Source organism: Rhinopithecus roxellana, chromosome 12 (assembly GCF_007565055.1).
Source record: "Rhinopithecus roxellana isolate Shanxi Qingling chromosome 12, ASM756505v1, whole genome shotgun sequence".
NCBI classification, from domain to species: Eukaryota; Metazoa; Chordata; class Mammalia; order Primates; family Cercopithecidae; genus Rhinopithecus; species Rhinopithecus roxellana.
The window spans coordinates 129,082,133-129,097,868 of NC_044560.1; positions in this window are offsets into that span (position 1 = coordinate 129,082,133).

Consider the following 15,736-nt stretch of genomic DNA (forward strand, 5'->3'; position numbering starts at 1 on the left):
CCAGTTCAGTTCTTGGTTGATATGGGAGCACAGCACTCAGTCCTAGTTGAAACTAATGGAAAATTATCCTCCAAGTCCTCATGGGTACAAGGGGCCACAGGAATTAAGAAGTACCCCTGGACGTCACAAAGAACAGTAAATCTCGGAGCCAAGAATGTAACCCACTCTTTCCTGGTCATCCCTGAGAGCCCCTGTCCCCTATTAGGGAGAGACCTGCTAACTAAAATGGGAGCAAAGATCCATTTCCTCCCTGAGGGGCCCATCGTGACCAACTCCCAAAACCAGCCCGTGCCTGTCCTGACTATAACCTTAGAAGATGAGTACCGGCTCCACCAGGAGCAAGCGGCCCCTGACCAGGACATAGCAACCTGGCTTCAACAATATCCAGGAGCCTGGGCAGAAACGGGAGGTTTAGGACTAGCAAGACACCATCCCGCCTTGTTTGTTGAACTCAAGCCTGGGACAGACCCCGTTCGGGTACGTCAATACCCGATGCCCCTAGAGGCCAAGGAAGGGGTTACACCACATATACGCCAGCTTCTCGATCAAGGGGTCCTTCGGCCCTGTCACTCACCCTGGAATACTCCATTGTTGCTGGTATGGAAAACTAATAGTGGAGAGTACAGACCTGTACAAGACTTAAGAGAAGTCAATAAGAGGGTTATGGACATACATCCAACTGTGCCTAACCCGTACACCCTCCTGAGCACTCTAAACCCTAAACACCAATGGTACACTGTTTTAGATTTGAAAGATGCCTTCTTCAGTCTGCCTTTAGCCCCTCAGAGCCAAAAGCTCTTTGCGTTCGAGTGGACTGACCCTGAAAGGGGCATAAGTGGCCAACTGACATGGACCAGACTGCCGCAGGGATTCAAAAACTCTCCTACCCTGTTCGATGAGGCCCTCCATGAAGACCTGGGTGAGTACCAACGTAAACACCCTGAAATAACCTTACTGCAGTATGTTGATGACCTCCTGATTGCTGCCGAGACCCGAGAAGTTTGCCTCCAAGGGACCAAGAGTCTCTTACAAGCTCTAGGGAGTCTAGGCTACCGGGCCTCAGCAAAGAAAGCTCAAATCTGTAAACCAGAAGTAACATATCTGGGGTACCTGCTAAAAGGAGGGCAGTGCTGGTTAACAGACGCCCGGAAGCAGACTGTTCTGCAGATCCCCAGGCCACAATCCACCTGACAAGTAAGGGAATTCCTGGGGTCAGCGGGATTTTGTAGACTGTGGATACCTGGGTTCGCAGAGCTGGCTAAACCCTTATATCAGGCAACACGGGGACAGCAGCCACTTAATTGGACCGAAGAGGCCGAGTCGGTTTTCCAACAGATCAAAACCACCCTACCCTCTGCGCCTGCACTGGGACTGCCTGACGTCACTAAGCCCTTCCACTTATACGTGGACGAAAGTAAGGGTGTCACCAAGGCGGTGCTAACTCAGAACTTAGGCCCCTGGCAGAGGCCAGTTGCCTACCTGTCAAAGAAATTAGACCCAGTGGCTGCCGGGTGGCCCCCTTGCCTCTGAATGATCGCAGCCATGGCCCTGATGGTACAAGATGCTGATAAACTTGTCTTGGGACAAGAATTACGGGTCGTTACCCCACATGCCATCAAAGGTGTACTCAAACAGCCGCCTAACCAATGGATAAGCAACGCCCGGCTCACCCACTACCAAGGACTACTATTAAATCCCCTCAGAATAACTTTCCTGCCCCCAACAACCTTAAACCCTGCTTCGCTGCTGCCCAACCTGGACCTGGACGCCCCGCTCCATAATTGCACCGAGATATTAGCTCAGGTGCACGGAGTTCGAGAGGACCTGCAGAACCGCCCATTTCCTGATGCTGACCTCGTTTGGTTCACCGATGGGAGTAGCTTCATACACCAAGACCAGAGGTACGCTGGAGCAGCAGTGACTTCAGAGACTGAGGTAATCTGGGCAGAACCCTTGCTCCCGGGGACGTCAGCCCAGAAGGCCGAACTGATAGTGCTCACCCAAGCTCTTACCTTAGGGGCAGGGAGGAAACTGACAGTATACACAGACAGCCGATAAGCTTTCGCTACAGCGCACATACATGGGGCCATTTATAGGGAGTGAGGGTTGCTAACGGCTGAAGGAAAAGAAATGAAAAACAAGCAAGAGATCCTAGCCCTGTTAACAGCCCTATGGAGACCAGTAAAATTGGCTATTGTACACTGTCCAGGGCATCAGAAACCAACCACTCCAGTTGCTCAAGGCAACTTTCTAGCAGACCAAACTGCAAAGAGTGTGGCAAAGGCTCCCAGCCAACTCCTTGCACTCCAGCTCCCTGATCCGGGCCCCCGGGACTTGCCATATCTCCCTGAATATTCCGAACAAGGTCTCCAGTGGATCGACAAACTTCCCCTGAAACAGATCCAGAATGGGTGGTGGACTGATACTAATGACCAAATTATCCTACCAGAAAAATTAGGACAGCAAGTGTTAGAACACATCCACCAAACCACCCATCTGGGTGCCCGGCAGATGATAGACCTGATCAGACGCTCCAAGCTCAAGATCAGACATATAGCCGAGACAGCCACCAGCATCGTGCAAGTTGCAAAGTCTGCCAGCTTAGCAACGCCTATCCCCAACCCCAGGCTGCAACGGGAACAAGACTCAGGGGAACCAGGCCCGGTATCTACTGGGAAGTAGATTTCACTGAGATAACACCAGGAAAATACGGGTATCGGTACCTACTTGTCTTTGTAGATACTTTTTCAGGGTGGACTGAAGCATTTCCAACCAAAAGAGAAACCCCTCAGGTTGTAGCAAAGAAAATTCTGGAAGACATCCTCCCCAGGTATGCCTTTCCCGTCCAGATAGGGTCAGATAATGGGCCGGCCTTCATTGCTAAGGTGAGTCAGGATTTGGCTTCCATCCTTGGGGCTAATTGGAAATTACATTGTGCTTACCGACCCCAAAGTTCAGGGCAGGTAGAAAGGATGAATCGGACCTTAAAAGAGACCTTAACTAAATTGACTATGGAGACTGGCGCTAATTGGGTGGTCCTTCTCCCCTATGCTCTGTTCCAGGCCCAGAATACTCCTTACAGACTAGGCCTTACCCCTTATGAGATCATGTATGGCAGACCCCCACCCCTGGCTAAAAGATGATTTGCTCAAATCTGAAACAGAAAATATCTCTGAACTCTTGTTTTCCCTACAAGCCTTGCAGAAAATTCATCAGGAAATCTGGCCCAAGCTGAAGGAACTATATGAGACCGGTCCCCCACCGACACCCCATCCGTACCAGCCGGGAGACTGGGTCCTGGTTAAGCGACACCGGCAAGAGACCTTAGAACCCAGCTGGAAGGGACCACTCCAAGTACTCCTAACCACACCCACCACCCTGAAGGTAGAAGGCATCGCGTCGTGGATCCACTACACCCACGTCAAACCAGTGGACCCGACCTCCGACCTTCTCGAACCAATCACGGCAGCGACTGAAGCACCGACCACGTGGACTGTGGAAAAAGCTAAGAACAACCCCTTAAAACTCACCCTGCGCCAGCAGCATAGCTCACTGCAAACATGCAAATAGGTAGTCTAACCCTAACATTGGTCGCCTAGTGGCCACTGGGGCAAACACAAAACCAGTTTCTAATCCCTTTGTCTGGAGATTCTGGCTTTATGAAAACCAAACCCACCCTGGGCAACCTCGTAAGCCCGGGAAGTTATTGGCCAGTGCTGATTGCCCCTCCACAGGGTGTAGTGACCCAATTTTGCTAAATTTTACTGGTTTTCAGATAGCCAAACCAAAGGTGCCAATGATATGTTTTGAGTTTGATCAGACTAAATACAATTGCAAACACTATTGGTGGCACCAAAACGCAGGCTGCCCCTACAGTTACTGTAGGATGCATTCAGTCAGAGGGTGGGACGAGCGATCCAGATGGAACTTCTACCAGCAGGGTAGAGGTGGCATCTATACTTGGATAGTTAAGGACCCTTGGAACTCCCGCTGGACCACGCCTCAACATGAGGCTGTATACCATTCCTCTTCCTCCACGTGGCCTAGCAGTCACCTCTGTGGCGTGGCCTAGTTCAAGTATGGCCCCTGGTCCATGGGGATATCCAACGACAGGAAGACAGACTGACACAAGAATTACGCCTTTTCTCCTGGTTAGAATTATTACAAGAAGGATTAGAATTTGCTAACCTTACAGGACTTCACAGCTTGTCTGGCTGCTTTCTGTGTGCCACCCTAGGGCATCCACCACTAACCGCTGTCCCTCTGCCATGGGAATCCTCTACCCAAACTAAGAACCTTCAGAATCTCACGAACGCCCCCATTCCTAATGTGCCACTGTACCTGAACCCCAGTCAGCAGAAGTTTCCCTACTGTTTTTCAGGCACTAACTCCAGCCTCTGCAACATCACTGTAACGCCCCCTAGAACCACCCTAAGAGCCCTGCCGGGCATATTCTTTTGGTGTAATGGAACATTATCTAAGAATCTACCTGGTCCCTCTGTTACCAACCTACTGTGTCTTCCTGTCACATTAGTTCCCCGGTTAACTCTACTAACTGCTGGCGAGTTTCTGGGGTACACCGGTAACTGGACTAGTACTTCTATTCTGCCAGCCCCTAGACCGAGACCTACACGAGCAATATTTCTCCCCCTCATTGCGGGAATCTCCCTCACATCATCCCTCATTGCGGCCGGACTGGCAGGGGGAGCCCTAGGTCACACCCTCATAGAAAGCAACAAATTGTACCAACAATTTGCTATGGCTATGGAGGAGTCGGCTGAGTCCCTTCCCTCCCTTCAGCGACAGCTCAGATCCCTAGCTCAGGTGACCTTGCAGAACCGGAGGGCCCTAGACCTACTCACTGCTGAAAAAGGTGGTACATGTATGTTCCTGAAATAAGACTGTTGCTTCTACGTAAATGAATCAAGGCTTGTAGAGAACCGGGTCCAACAGTTGTGCAAGTTAAGCATAGAAATGAGAAAACAGCAGTTTGCCTCAGCTGCAAATCAATGGTGGAATTCCTATATGTTTTCTCTGTTAGCCTCTTTCCTTGGACCCCTGCTAAGTCTACTATTTCTGTGTTATTAACAGAATTTTGCGGTTTGTCAGGGAAAGGTTTGACACCATACAGCTCATGGTCCTCAGAGCCCAATACCAACCTGTAAACACTGAAACAGAATCAGACTTATAAGACCCAAGATTGGCTCCAGAGGTACCTGAGAAAGGGAGGAATGAAAGAGATCAAATGAAAAGACTAAAAGGCAGAAATGAAGTCCACAGGCAAACAGCCCAGACGGCGCCCTGAGCCTAGTTAAAGATTGACCCCGGACCTAACCGATTAGGTTATCTATAGATTCCAGACATTGTAAGGACAAGCGTTGTGAAAGTCCCTGTCCTGCTCTGTTCTGTTCTAATTACCGGTGTCTGCCATATATCTCAGTCCTGGGCCCAGTACAAACACATTCCTCTATTTGTCCCAACTTCCTGAGCCCAACACAAACACATCCCCCCATATATCTCAGAAACACCACCTAGAGAGCCCCTGATAAGGTCACAACCATTTGTAGTTTTACTAAATGCGCGGGAACAAATAAAAAACTGTTAAATGTATAACTTAAAATATTAACCAATTGTGATGCTGCGACCAAAAGAATTCCTTTGTTCCTCTGTAACCTTACATATCCTGTATACATCGGGCTATAAAAAGCGGGCACATGCATCGTTCGGGGCCCTCTTGTATGTTGTGGAACGGAGGGACCAAGTTCGAACTTGCAGTAAAGATCCTTGCTGCTTGGCTTTGACTCTGGACTCTGGTGGTCTTCTTTGGGGAATAAACGGCCTGGGCATAACACACCTTTCTAGAGAATTCAGCTGTCTTCAGCCATATCTTTTACTGAAGCTATGCAACCTCCCTGGCCTTCCTAGAAGGTGACTATTTCCTATAACTATCTTTTTTTTTTTTTTTTTTTTTTTTTTTTTTTTTTTTTTTGAGGCGGAGTCTTGCTCTGTCACCCAGGCTGGAGTGCAGTGGCCGGATCTCAGCTCACTGCAAGCTTCCCCTCCCGGGTTCCCACCATTCTCCTGCCTCAGCCTCCCAAGTAGCTGGGACTACAAGCGCCCGCCACCTCGCCCGGCTAGTTTTTTGTATTTTTTAGTAGAGACGGGGTTTCACTGTGTTTGCCAGGATGGTCTCGATCTCCTGACCTTGTGATCCGCCCGTCTCGGCCTCCCAAAGTGCTGGGATTACAGGCTTGAGCCACCGCGCCCGGCCCCTATAACTATCTTTATAATTTTTCCTCTACAATCATTTCCACCACCCTGACTGAACTCCCACATCTCCCCCTTTTCTGTTTCTTGTGTCTCTCAGAAAACAAAACAAAACAAAAAGACTTCTCCCCACTTGTTCCCAAAGATCTACCTCTAGCTTACCTACTTTTGGGAACCATGGGTTAAGTGATACAATTTGCATTAGGTCCCTTAATTGAGCCTGCAAAACCGAGGCTCCAGTGGCTTTAAGCAGCTGTTTGAATACTTTTAGATACTGCTCCTGTTGTGCTGATAACTGTTGTCCCGTGATAAAAGCCTACCCTGAACAGTTCCCTCCAAATTGGAGATCCCAAGCAGGCACCGATGACCTACAGACTTACCGACTTATCGACTTACTGGCTTACCAACCGCACAGTCTTCTCCTTAGTTTTCAAAGGTTCTGTCATGATTATTTGCAGGTATACCTCAGACCTGGGCACCGACATGCCAGGTCCTCACACGGAGCACCAACTGTATGGGTCCAACCGGCAGACCCTGACCCAGCAACGGATGAACAAATACACTCAGACACTAATATCCATTGAAAGAGCAGGCTAGGTGGCCAAGTCACTCAGGGATACCTAGAAGGGCCCCATAAAGAGTTAACAGCAGGGGCCCTGATCTGCCAGTGAAATTCGCATTTATTTAGTACAGATTAAATAACAAAGGTCTTGAGTAAACACCACTAGAAGGTAATTGACATTGCCGACCTCCCGGAGAGTAGTTCCCCCAGCATAAGATTAAATGTTGGCTTTAGGACAGCCTGAGTAAACAAGCTATTTAGATAAACTCCTCTACATTCCTGTGTATCTATGCCCTAAGCTTTTAAGATAATTCAGCTGCCTTCAGCCAAACCTTTTATGGAAGCTATGCAAACCCCCAGGTTCCGAGAAGTTTTGTGACTATTTCCTATAAGTATCTTTATAATTTTTCTTCTAAAATATTTCCCACCACCTTGACTGAAGTCCCAAAGTTGAGAAGACAGGGAAGGGCATCAAACAAGCAAGAAAAAATTAGAACATGTTTGACCATAAGAAAGTAAAACGTTGGTCAGGTCTTTCAACACAGATAAAAAAAAAAAAAAAAAAAAAAAAAAAAAAAAAAGAGATTCGGGCCATGCTATGAGGACACTGAATGGCAGCCTACGCAATGGGAACTTTATCCCACAGATAAGAGAAGTCACCGGAAAGCTTTGAGAAGGTCACAAACATGACAAACAGCATTTCCAGGAAGATTACTCTGACCAGCACTAGGCAAGAGAAGTTGGGAAATGATCTTCAACTTTGGACACTTAATAGAAATATCTAAAAGATCTATATTTATTTTCTTTCCTTTTCATGTTTAATTTTGAAATAATTTCAGACTTTCTAAAATGTTCCAAAAATAGGCAAAGTCCTCATATGCTTTTCATTCAACTTTCCCCAGTATTAACATTATAGATATGCACCTAATAATTACAATCAACAAATGATTATTAACACTGTAAAATGAATGCCTGTACAGACCTTATCCAAATCCCCTCTATGTTCTGACTAATGTCTTTTCTAGACCAGGATCTAATCTAATGTAGTATCACATATTGCTCTTCATTGTACTGTTCTCTCAGTCTTCTTTAATTTGGGAAGGTTAGGATTTACCTTTAAGAGCTTACTTATTTTGTAGCATGACCCTCAGTTTGGACTTTTCTAATATTTTCTCACGATTAAACTCAGGTTATATAGTTTGTAGAAGAATACCACAGGGATGATGCTGCACCTTCTCCATCCATTATATTAGAATGTCCTAAGATGTCCTTATCTCTGACTACTGGAGACGTTAACTTTCATCACTGGGTTAAAGTTCCTCCACTGCAAAATGACCCTTTTCCTTGAAAGCATTTTTAAACAACCAATCTTTGGGCTACGCTACCCATCAGCCAAATCATATAGGTCTGAGGGATGGTACAGGCATTGGTAGGGTTTAAATGCTCTACAAGTGACTGTAACCAATATCTGGAAATGCAAACATATGGCTCGGACAGTGAAGATTAGAATCCTGAAAATCAGCTAGGAGACCATTCCTAAGGCTTCTCTTAAAAAAAATCTAATTCTAAACAAAAGCAAATACATCTGGATTTTGGCATGGACATATGGTTGAGACACTGAGGAAAAATAGAAATCATCTGATAGGGAAAAAGATGCGTGAGTAAACTGCAGTCCAGTTGAAAAAAGAAAAGGCAGAATCAGGTGTGGTGAGACTTGCTTGTAATTCCAGCATTTTGGGAGTGAAAGTGGGCAGATCGCTGGGGCCCAGAAGTTTGAGAAAAGCCTAGGATTTCACCAGACTGGGTGAAACCCCATCTCTACAGAAACAAACACAAAAAATTAGCTAGGCATGGGGGCAGGTGCCTGTGATTCCAGCTACTCAGGAGGCTGAGGCAGGAGGATCGCTTGAGCTCACAAGGTTGAGTCTGCAGTCAATTATGATCTCGCCACTGCACTTCAGCCTGGGTAGGAGAGTGAGACACTCACTCTTTAAATTAAACAAACGAACAACAACAACAACAAAAAACAGTAAATATAATGTTCTAAGGTCAGATCTAGTACAAAAACTGCATCTTATTCTGTGATGTTGAGATTCTATAATTAAAATAGAACATGGAGGCATTTCCATATGAATAGCTGACAGAGTCTATATTTTTTATGCAGCTGCATCATATTCTATTGTGTAGATATAAGGTAATCTGTTTAGTAAGCATCGTGCTGGTGAAAGTCTAGGTTGTTCCCAACATTTTGCTGTTAAACAAACAATACAGTGAATAACCCTGATTAGGTGTCATTTTTCATGACTGGTAATGCGATAAATTTTTCCCAGTAAAGTTTGGGAGGCAAAAATATATATATATTTAAATTTTGACATGGATTAAGAAATTTTACTCTGCAAGGTTTGTATATTTTTATGTTCCAAGAAAAGTAGGGGAGGGTAATATCACCTCAGCTGCTCTGCTCTCACACGAAAGTCCTGAGTGAAAGGACTTTTAGGGACACAGTCACATGGCCATATCCCTGGTGCCCACACAGGGCAGGGGCATCTGGATCCTGGGAAGCTCCAGGAAAGGTGAGGATCCCCTCTAGAGGACACCCTACTAAGGATCAGAAAGGGGCCAAGGAAGTCCAGAGATTACAACAGGTCTTAAACTAAGGGCAAGTTCAAGTGGAGGGCACTAAGGTTCAAGGGGCAAGCTGAGGTGAGAAAGTGGTAGAGACTGATGGAAGGAGAAGGTAAAAAGCTCCAGGGAAGCTAGGGGAGGCACATCAGGGCTCTGCACTCCTCCTAAACATTGAACTTTGTAGTGGTCATGCTGGTGGGGCTCTGTGAGCTCTAGAATGTTCAGCACTATCTGGGGACTCTACACACTCAAGGCCAGCAGGACTCCCTCCCCCAGCTCTGACAACCAGCAATGTCTCCAGACTTTGCCAAATGCTTTTCCCAATAAAAAATTTGCCCCTGGCAGAAGCATTAATCTACACTAATCTATAAAAGCAAATCACCACTAAAATCCATCACCTCTTGGTAGAAGAATTACAAGTGTGAGGGGGTAAAATGGAGGTCTTCAATATCTATTGAAATGACTTTACTTAATCAGCAATTTGATGTCCCAGAAGGCATGTTTAGAGGTGATGCCACATGGCTGCCTGTACCTCACGGCAGAAAGGGTGTGGGTTTTCCAAGGGTCTTAACCGTGAGCTGGAAACGCCTGTAACTGTGAAAGGGAATGACACCCACTGGGTTACATTAAAAAATTGATGTAGGGAATTCTGTAGATACTGGAAGAAAAAAATACACAATGTAAACCTAAACCCCATTCTGATTCTCTCACCATCTTAGGGCCATCTTGTCTATCTATGAATGGTAGCATAGTGATTTTGGTATGTTTTCAAAATTGTATACTGTTGGATCATTTTAAAAATAGGAATAAATCCCAAACTGGATGAGGTAACTGGACACTGCTGGAGTCTCACTTTTGACCAGTAGATTTGACAACATCCTGCTCCCCCTGGCCTGGACACTGTCTGACTCAGGGGCCTAAATGCTCTCTTATTATGGAGAAAGAAGATGTTTTGAACATTCTCATCATTCACCCATTCACCTCTCACACACGTTGACCTCTCAAACCTCTTCCCCACTCCTGGATTTAATTCTCAATTTACGGAGCACCATTTCTGTCCCTCATCCATTCCAACATGTGGTGGGTCCAGGTGGTGGCTTCTGCCCATGGTTTTGTAAACAACAAAAAACAAAACAACAAACAAACAAACAAACAAAAACAATGAAAAAGACTTTCAAAATTGCTTTGCCTGAATCCTCCTTAAACTGACCTCCACCTGCAGCACCATGATCATACCAGCAGAATTTGGACACTTTTTCTGGTAATCAGGTGCTTTCCATCTCTCATTAGGAATTGTGACTCTCTCCACCCTGCATAAAGATTTCCCACTAGAAATGAACACAGAGATACTGCCTGTGTGTTCCCAAAGGAAATGGATTCTATAAGAACATGTGAAAGCTGCAATTATAGAAAATACCACATAAAACCTACATTATGTAGATGATTCTCACCATTTCTTTAAGAGACACACTGTAAAACATGACATTAATAATTTTCTAGAAGAATAAAGCGTACATACTGTTTTCTTAAATACATTTTAATAAAGTGGTTCCTCCCATGTGCCCAGGCTGGGCCTCTGAACAAAATTCTCCATCTTCAGTGGCAATGCCTGAGAGGATGACATGGACTTAGGCCTGATATGCAGCCATTCCTGTCCACCCTGCCCCTGCTGTAGGACAGTACCAGCCCAGGGCCCAAATCTCCTGCTGAAGAGCTGAGAGAGAAAATAGAATATCCAAAGTATCTTACCTTTTTCCAGTCCACTTGAATGGGCACCAGTGCAGTCCATTTGCCCCTGAGGACACCTACCTGCTGGTCTTTGGCTTTTAAGAGTCAGACCTCACTGACTTCTCTGGGTCCCAGCTGCTTTCACTCTGCTGAGCCTTGCTCTTTCCCATGGGGGTCACTCCCCTTCCAGGCATGTCCTCCAGCTCCAGCTGACAGGTCAGCCAAACCAGAGCCAAGAGAATGAACAAAGATTTCAATATCTAGTATGTGCAGCAGAGATCTAAACTGTACAAAAAAAAAAGAAGTAGAGATGCACACAGCTCCCCTGACAACATTCCGTCCCAAAGCAATGTCTTCTGTGCTCGTCATTAAGGAGCTCACTGTCCCTCACCACATGGGCAAGTGCTTCCAGGGTCTCTCAATTCCTCAACGGGACGCAACACACATTTTAACCCAGTACCTCAGCAAAGGAAGTGGAGATAATTTACCTACTTGTGATAAAGTTCCTGAAAAGATCCCTAGACTGCAAAATTCCCCTCTGAAAGACGACAGAAAAGTCTTTCCAATTGCAAAACATTGGCCTCCTTGCTTTTAAAAGAGTACCCTTGAAAGAGCCAAAACAATTTTGCCAAAATACATTGCAGAACTTGAACTTTCTTATTTGAAATCTCACAAAACATTACAAGCACTAAAAACAGAAGCTGCTGGCATAAAAATACAAATAGTGACCAAAGGGATAGAATTGAGAGTCCAGAAATAAACTCTCACCCTTATAGTTCATTGCTTCTGCATAAGGGTTTCAAGATAATTTAATGGAGGAACAATCATCCTCTCAAACAACGGCACAGAAACAACTAGATAACAACATGCAAAACAATAAACTTAGAGAACTATACTTCCAAACATATCAAACAATTATCTAAAAGTGGATGAGTTAATTATAAGATCTGTAAGCATAAAAACATCTTAGAAGAAGACATAGGGGTGAAACTTAATGACCTCAAATGTGCAATAGATTCTCAGGTATGACCCAAATGCATGAGAAAGAAAAAGGAAAAATCGATAAATTGGGCTAAAGATGCAAGGCTGTTGTGCATCAAAGGATATTATCAAGAAAATAAAAAGACCATACACAGAATGAGACATAATAGTTGCAAATCACAAAGACAATGGTTTCACGCCCAGAATATATAAAGAACTGCTACAACTTGATAATGAAAAGGCAAACCACCAATTTATATAAACGGGCAAAGGACACAAATAGACATTTCTTCAAAGAAGATATGTGAATCATCAAGAGGGACATGGAAAGAAACTCAACCGCATTAGTCATTAGGAAATTACAAAGTCAAAGCCACAATGAGATCCCACACTACACCTACAAATACGGCTACCATTCTTTTCACATGTTAAATAACAAGTGAAAGCCTTATGTACAATTTGGAATACTCATACATTGCTGGTGAGATTTTAAAAAGGTACAGCCACTAGGAGAAACAGTTGTGCTGTTTCTCAAGAAGCTAATCATAAAATTCTCATGTGAAACAGCATCCATTCCTAGGTATATACCCAAAGAATTGAATCCAGGGACTCAAACAGGTACTCGCATGGGAATGTTGATCGCAGCATTACTCCCAAAAGATAAAATATGAAAACAATCCAAGTGTTCATCAACACATGGATAAACAAATGTGGTCACACATACAAGAGAATGTTAAACTGCCGTAAAGAGGAATGAAACTCTGACATCCGCTGAAACATGCATGGACTTTGGAAACATTATGCTAAGTGAAACATGTCAGAAACTAAATAACATATGTATATATATAATTCCATTTATATGAGACATCAAGAATAGGCAAATTCACAGAGACAGAGTAGAGATGATCATGGTCTAGGGTGGAAAATACAGGGCGTTACTATAGCTTCAAAGATACAAAGTTTCAGTTTAAAATGATAAAAATTTTCTAGGAAAAATAGTGGTGATGGTAGCTTAACACTGTGTATGTGGTTATTTCCACTTGATTGCACATTTTAAAGTGGTTAAAATAGCACATTATTCACAGAACTGTGCAAAATTGATTTCTATTATTTCATTGATCCAGGCTAAGGTGTTTGTTATGGCAGCTGAAGCCCATGAATACATCATCTGACCCAGTGTTTTCCATGAAACATATCACTTTCTCAATCAAGTTAGCTGGAGGCTCCTGTCCCCAGAAGAACTGCAGGTCCCAAAACAAGAGCTCCAGCAGGGGTCCAACGAGGAGAGATCCCATAGGGCAGCCTCGATGTCAGGCCCTGGATGGCAGGTGAGGCCATAATGATACAACCACAATGTGAAAGTGTAAGTGTTTTTACTACTTACAGACACTAGGGAGCACTCGGCACACCTGGAGACCACAGATACAGAGGTCAACGAGCCCAGGCAGGGAGGAGAGAGGAGAACGGTAAGCCAATGGCTTTAGTAAGTCCAGGTGTTATCTGACAGGTTTGCAGCAGGGAGATTTAATGGATGTGTTTAAAGCAAGCAGCAAACACTGGGACCAGGAGATTACGCTGTGATTGAGAAGTGGTCACTTTAAATGTAAGGGCAAATGTCAGAATATCAGCTTAAAGAAAGTAGATGGAGAGAGAGGAGCCCAGCACACCAAGCAGGAGAGATGCCTCTTAGATTTTATCACTGGCTACCCACTGCAGCAACTTGAACCAGATACAGTATTGAAAACTGCCATGGTGAGTAAGGCCTGCCTCTGATGTGAGGCAAATAAATTTACAGCTTAAAAAATGAATGCCAAGGCAGCATGACACTATGAGCACTCCTGACATCCAGGGACACCAGCATGGTGTGGTACTGCACCCTGGAGTCAGAATCCTGGGTTCTGGTCCCTGGGAGTGAGAAAATGAAAATGACTTGTCCCTAGTCCCCTGGCATTGATCCTCCCACCCTGCTGCTCCGTCTTCTGCTCCCAAGCCCATGTGCAGTGCTCAGCCCCAGACATCACTGCCCCCAGGGTATACGCAGTGCCACCTACTGCACACAAACACAAACTCACAGAAGGTGACAAAAATCTGCGTTCGGGACATCCGATCGTGAAAGAGGGAGAACAGTGAACGTAGAGCCACAGAGACTGGGACTCACGGGGCTGGAAGGTGACGGACCTGTAACATAGCATATGTGTGACCTCGTTTGAAACGTGCAGATCCTTGTGGAATAAAACACGCAGTCTGGCCTGGGACTTCGGCCACCCACACTTCCCTTGCCGTCCACCAGAGGGCAGCAGAGTCCCTCCAGCCTGGAGCTTTCCCAAGGGATGCCGAACTCCCTCAGCAGAACCCGTAGCCAAGGAGGGTCCACCCTCACCAGGGTCACCTCGGCCAAGTCCTCCATGCTCCCCACACGGACTCTGTCACCTCCACCCTGACCTGGTGGCGGCCAACCTAACACCACTCCCTCTGCAGGCAGCTCCTGCCCCACACACCTGCTCCTTCCCTGGGCTCAGTTAAAAAGACATCTCCCAGGGCAGCGCTGGTGCACGCGACGCCACACTGCACGCTTTCCCCTCGTGACCTCCCTCCATCCTCATTAACTCTTTCTGTCACTGCTCCCTAAATGCCCTCCTCTGCTCCATCTGTCCTGTTCTGTGCGGCATTCTAGGCCAAGCCTAGCGCTGACACAGAACAGCGGCTGCCTGAGGGCTCACAGCCTCCCCGGGAATCAGTCAGGCACCCTGTGACCTGCCTGCCCGCTGCACCCCGTGGGGCTCAGAGCGCGTGCGATGGTCACACACAGGCACCACATATGCTATGGCCACCTACCCCTGGCTGTCCCTTGGGAAGACCTCTCCTGTGTCCCTGCCGGGGGAAGGGGGTATTATTGTTGTTTGTTCCGAGAACACAATTCACCTCTACCCGCCTTCTCAGGTGTAAGCAACGTCCCTTCAGACAGGCCATCTGGTGACTGCCTGTTCTTCCTCTACAGAGAGCACCTTGGCCAGGTCAAAACCCTCAGGACAGACCCCTGGGTATGTCAGCACATGGAGGGCTGAGCCCATCACACTGTCGCCCGGGCTGGCGTGCAGTGGCACAATGTGAGACTCTGCCTCAAAAAAAAAAAAAAAAAAAAAAAAAAAGAAAAGAGGAAAGAAGAGTAAGTTTGGATGAATATCTCCAGCTCTGAACCCCTGCTCTGTCCCAGGTTCCCCTTCCGGTATCTCAACGAGCCATGTTCCACGGGGTTCCTGGGTAACTCCCCACTTCCTCTTGCACCACCACGAGGAAGGTGTGGTGACCAAAGGACAATCAGATGATCAGAGAAGAGAGGACACCAAAGATGGTCAGGAAGAAATGAGAAACCCTGAGCCCCAGCTCAGCCACCAGTCCCCAGGGAGGAATACAGTGACTGAGAACCGTCTCTTTGACCATGGGACTCACAGCCCCCACTGAGCAACCAGTACAGGCCTCTCCTCCCAAGAGGCATGAGAGATTCACCCTACACACCCTGAGAAAGGACAGTTTCCTCTGGGACACCCAGGTCCTGAATGTTCATCCTTGGAA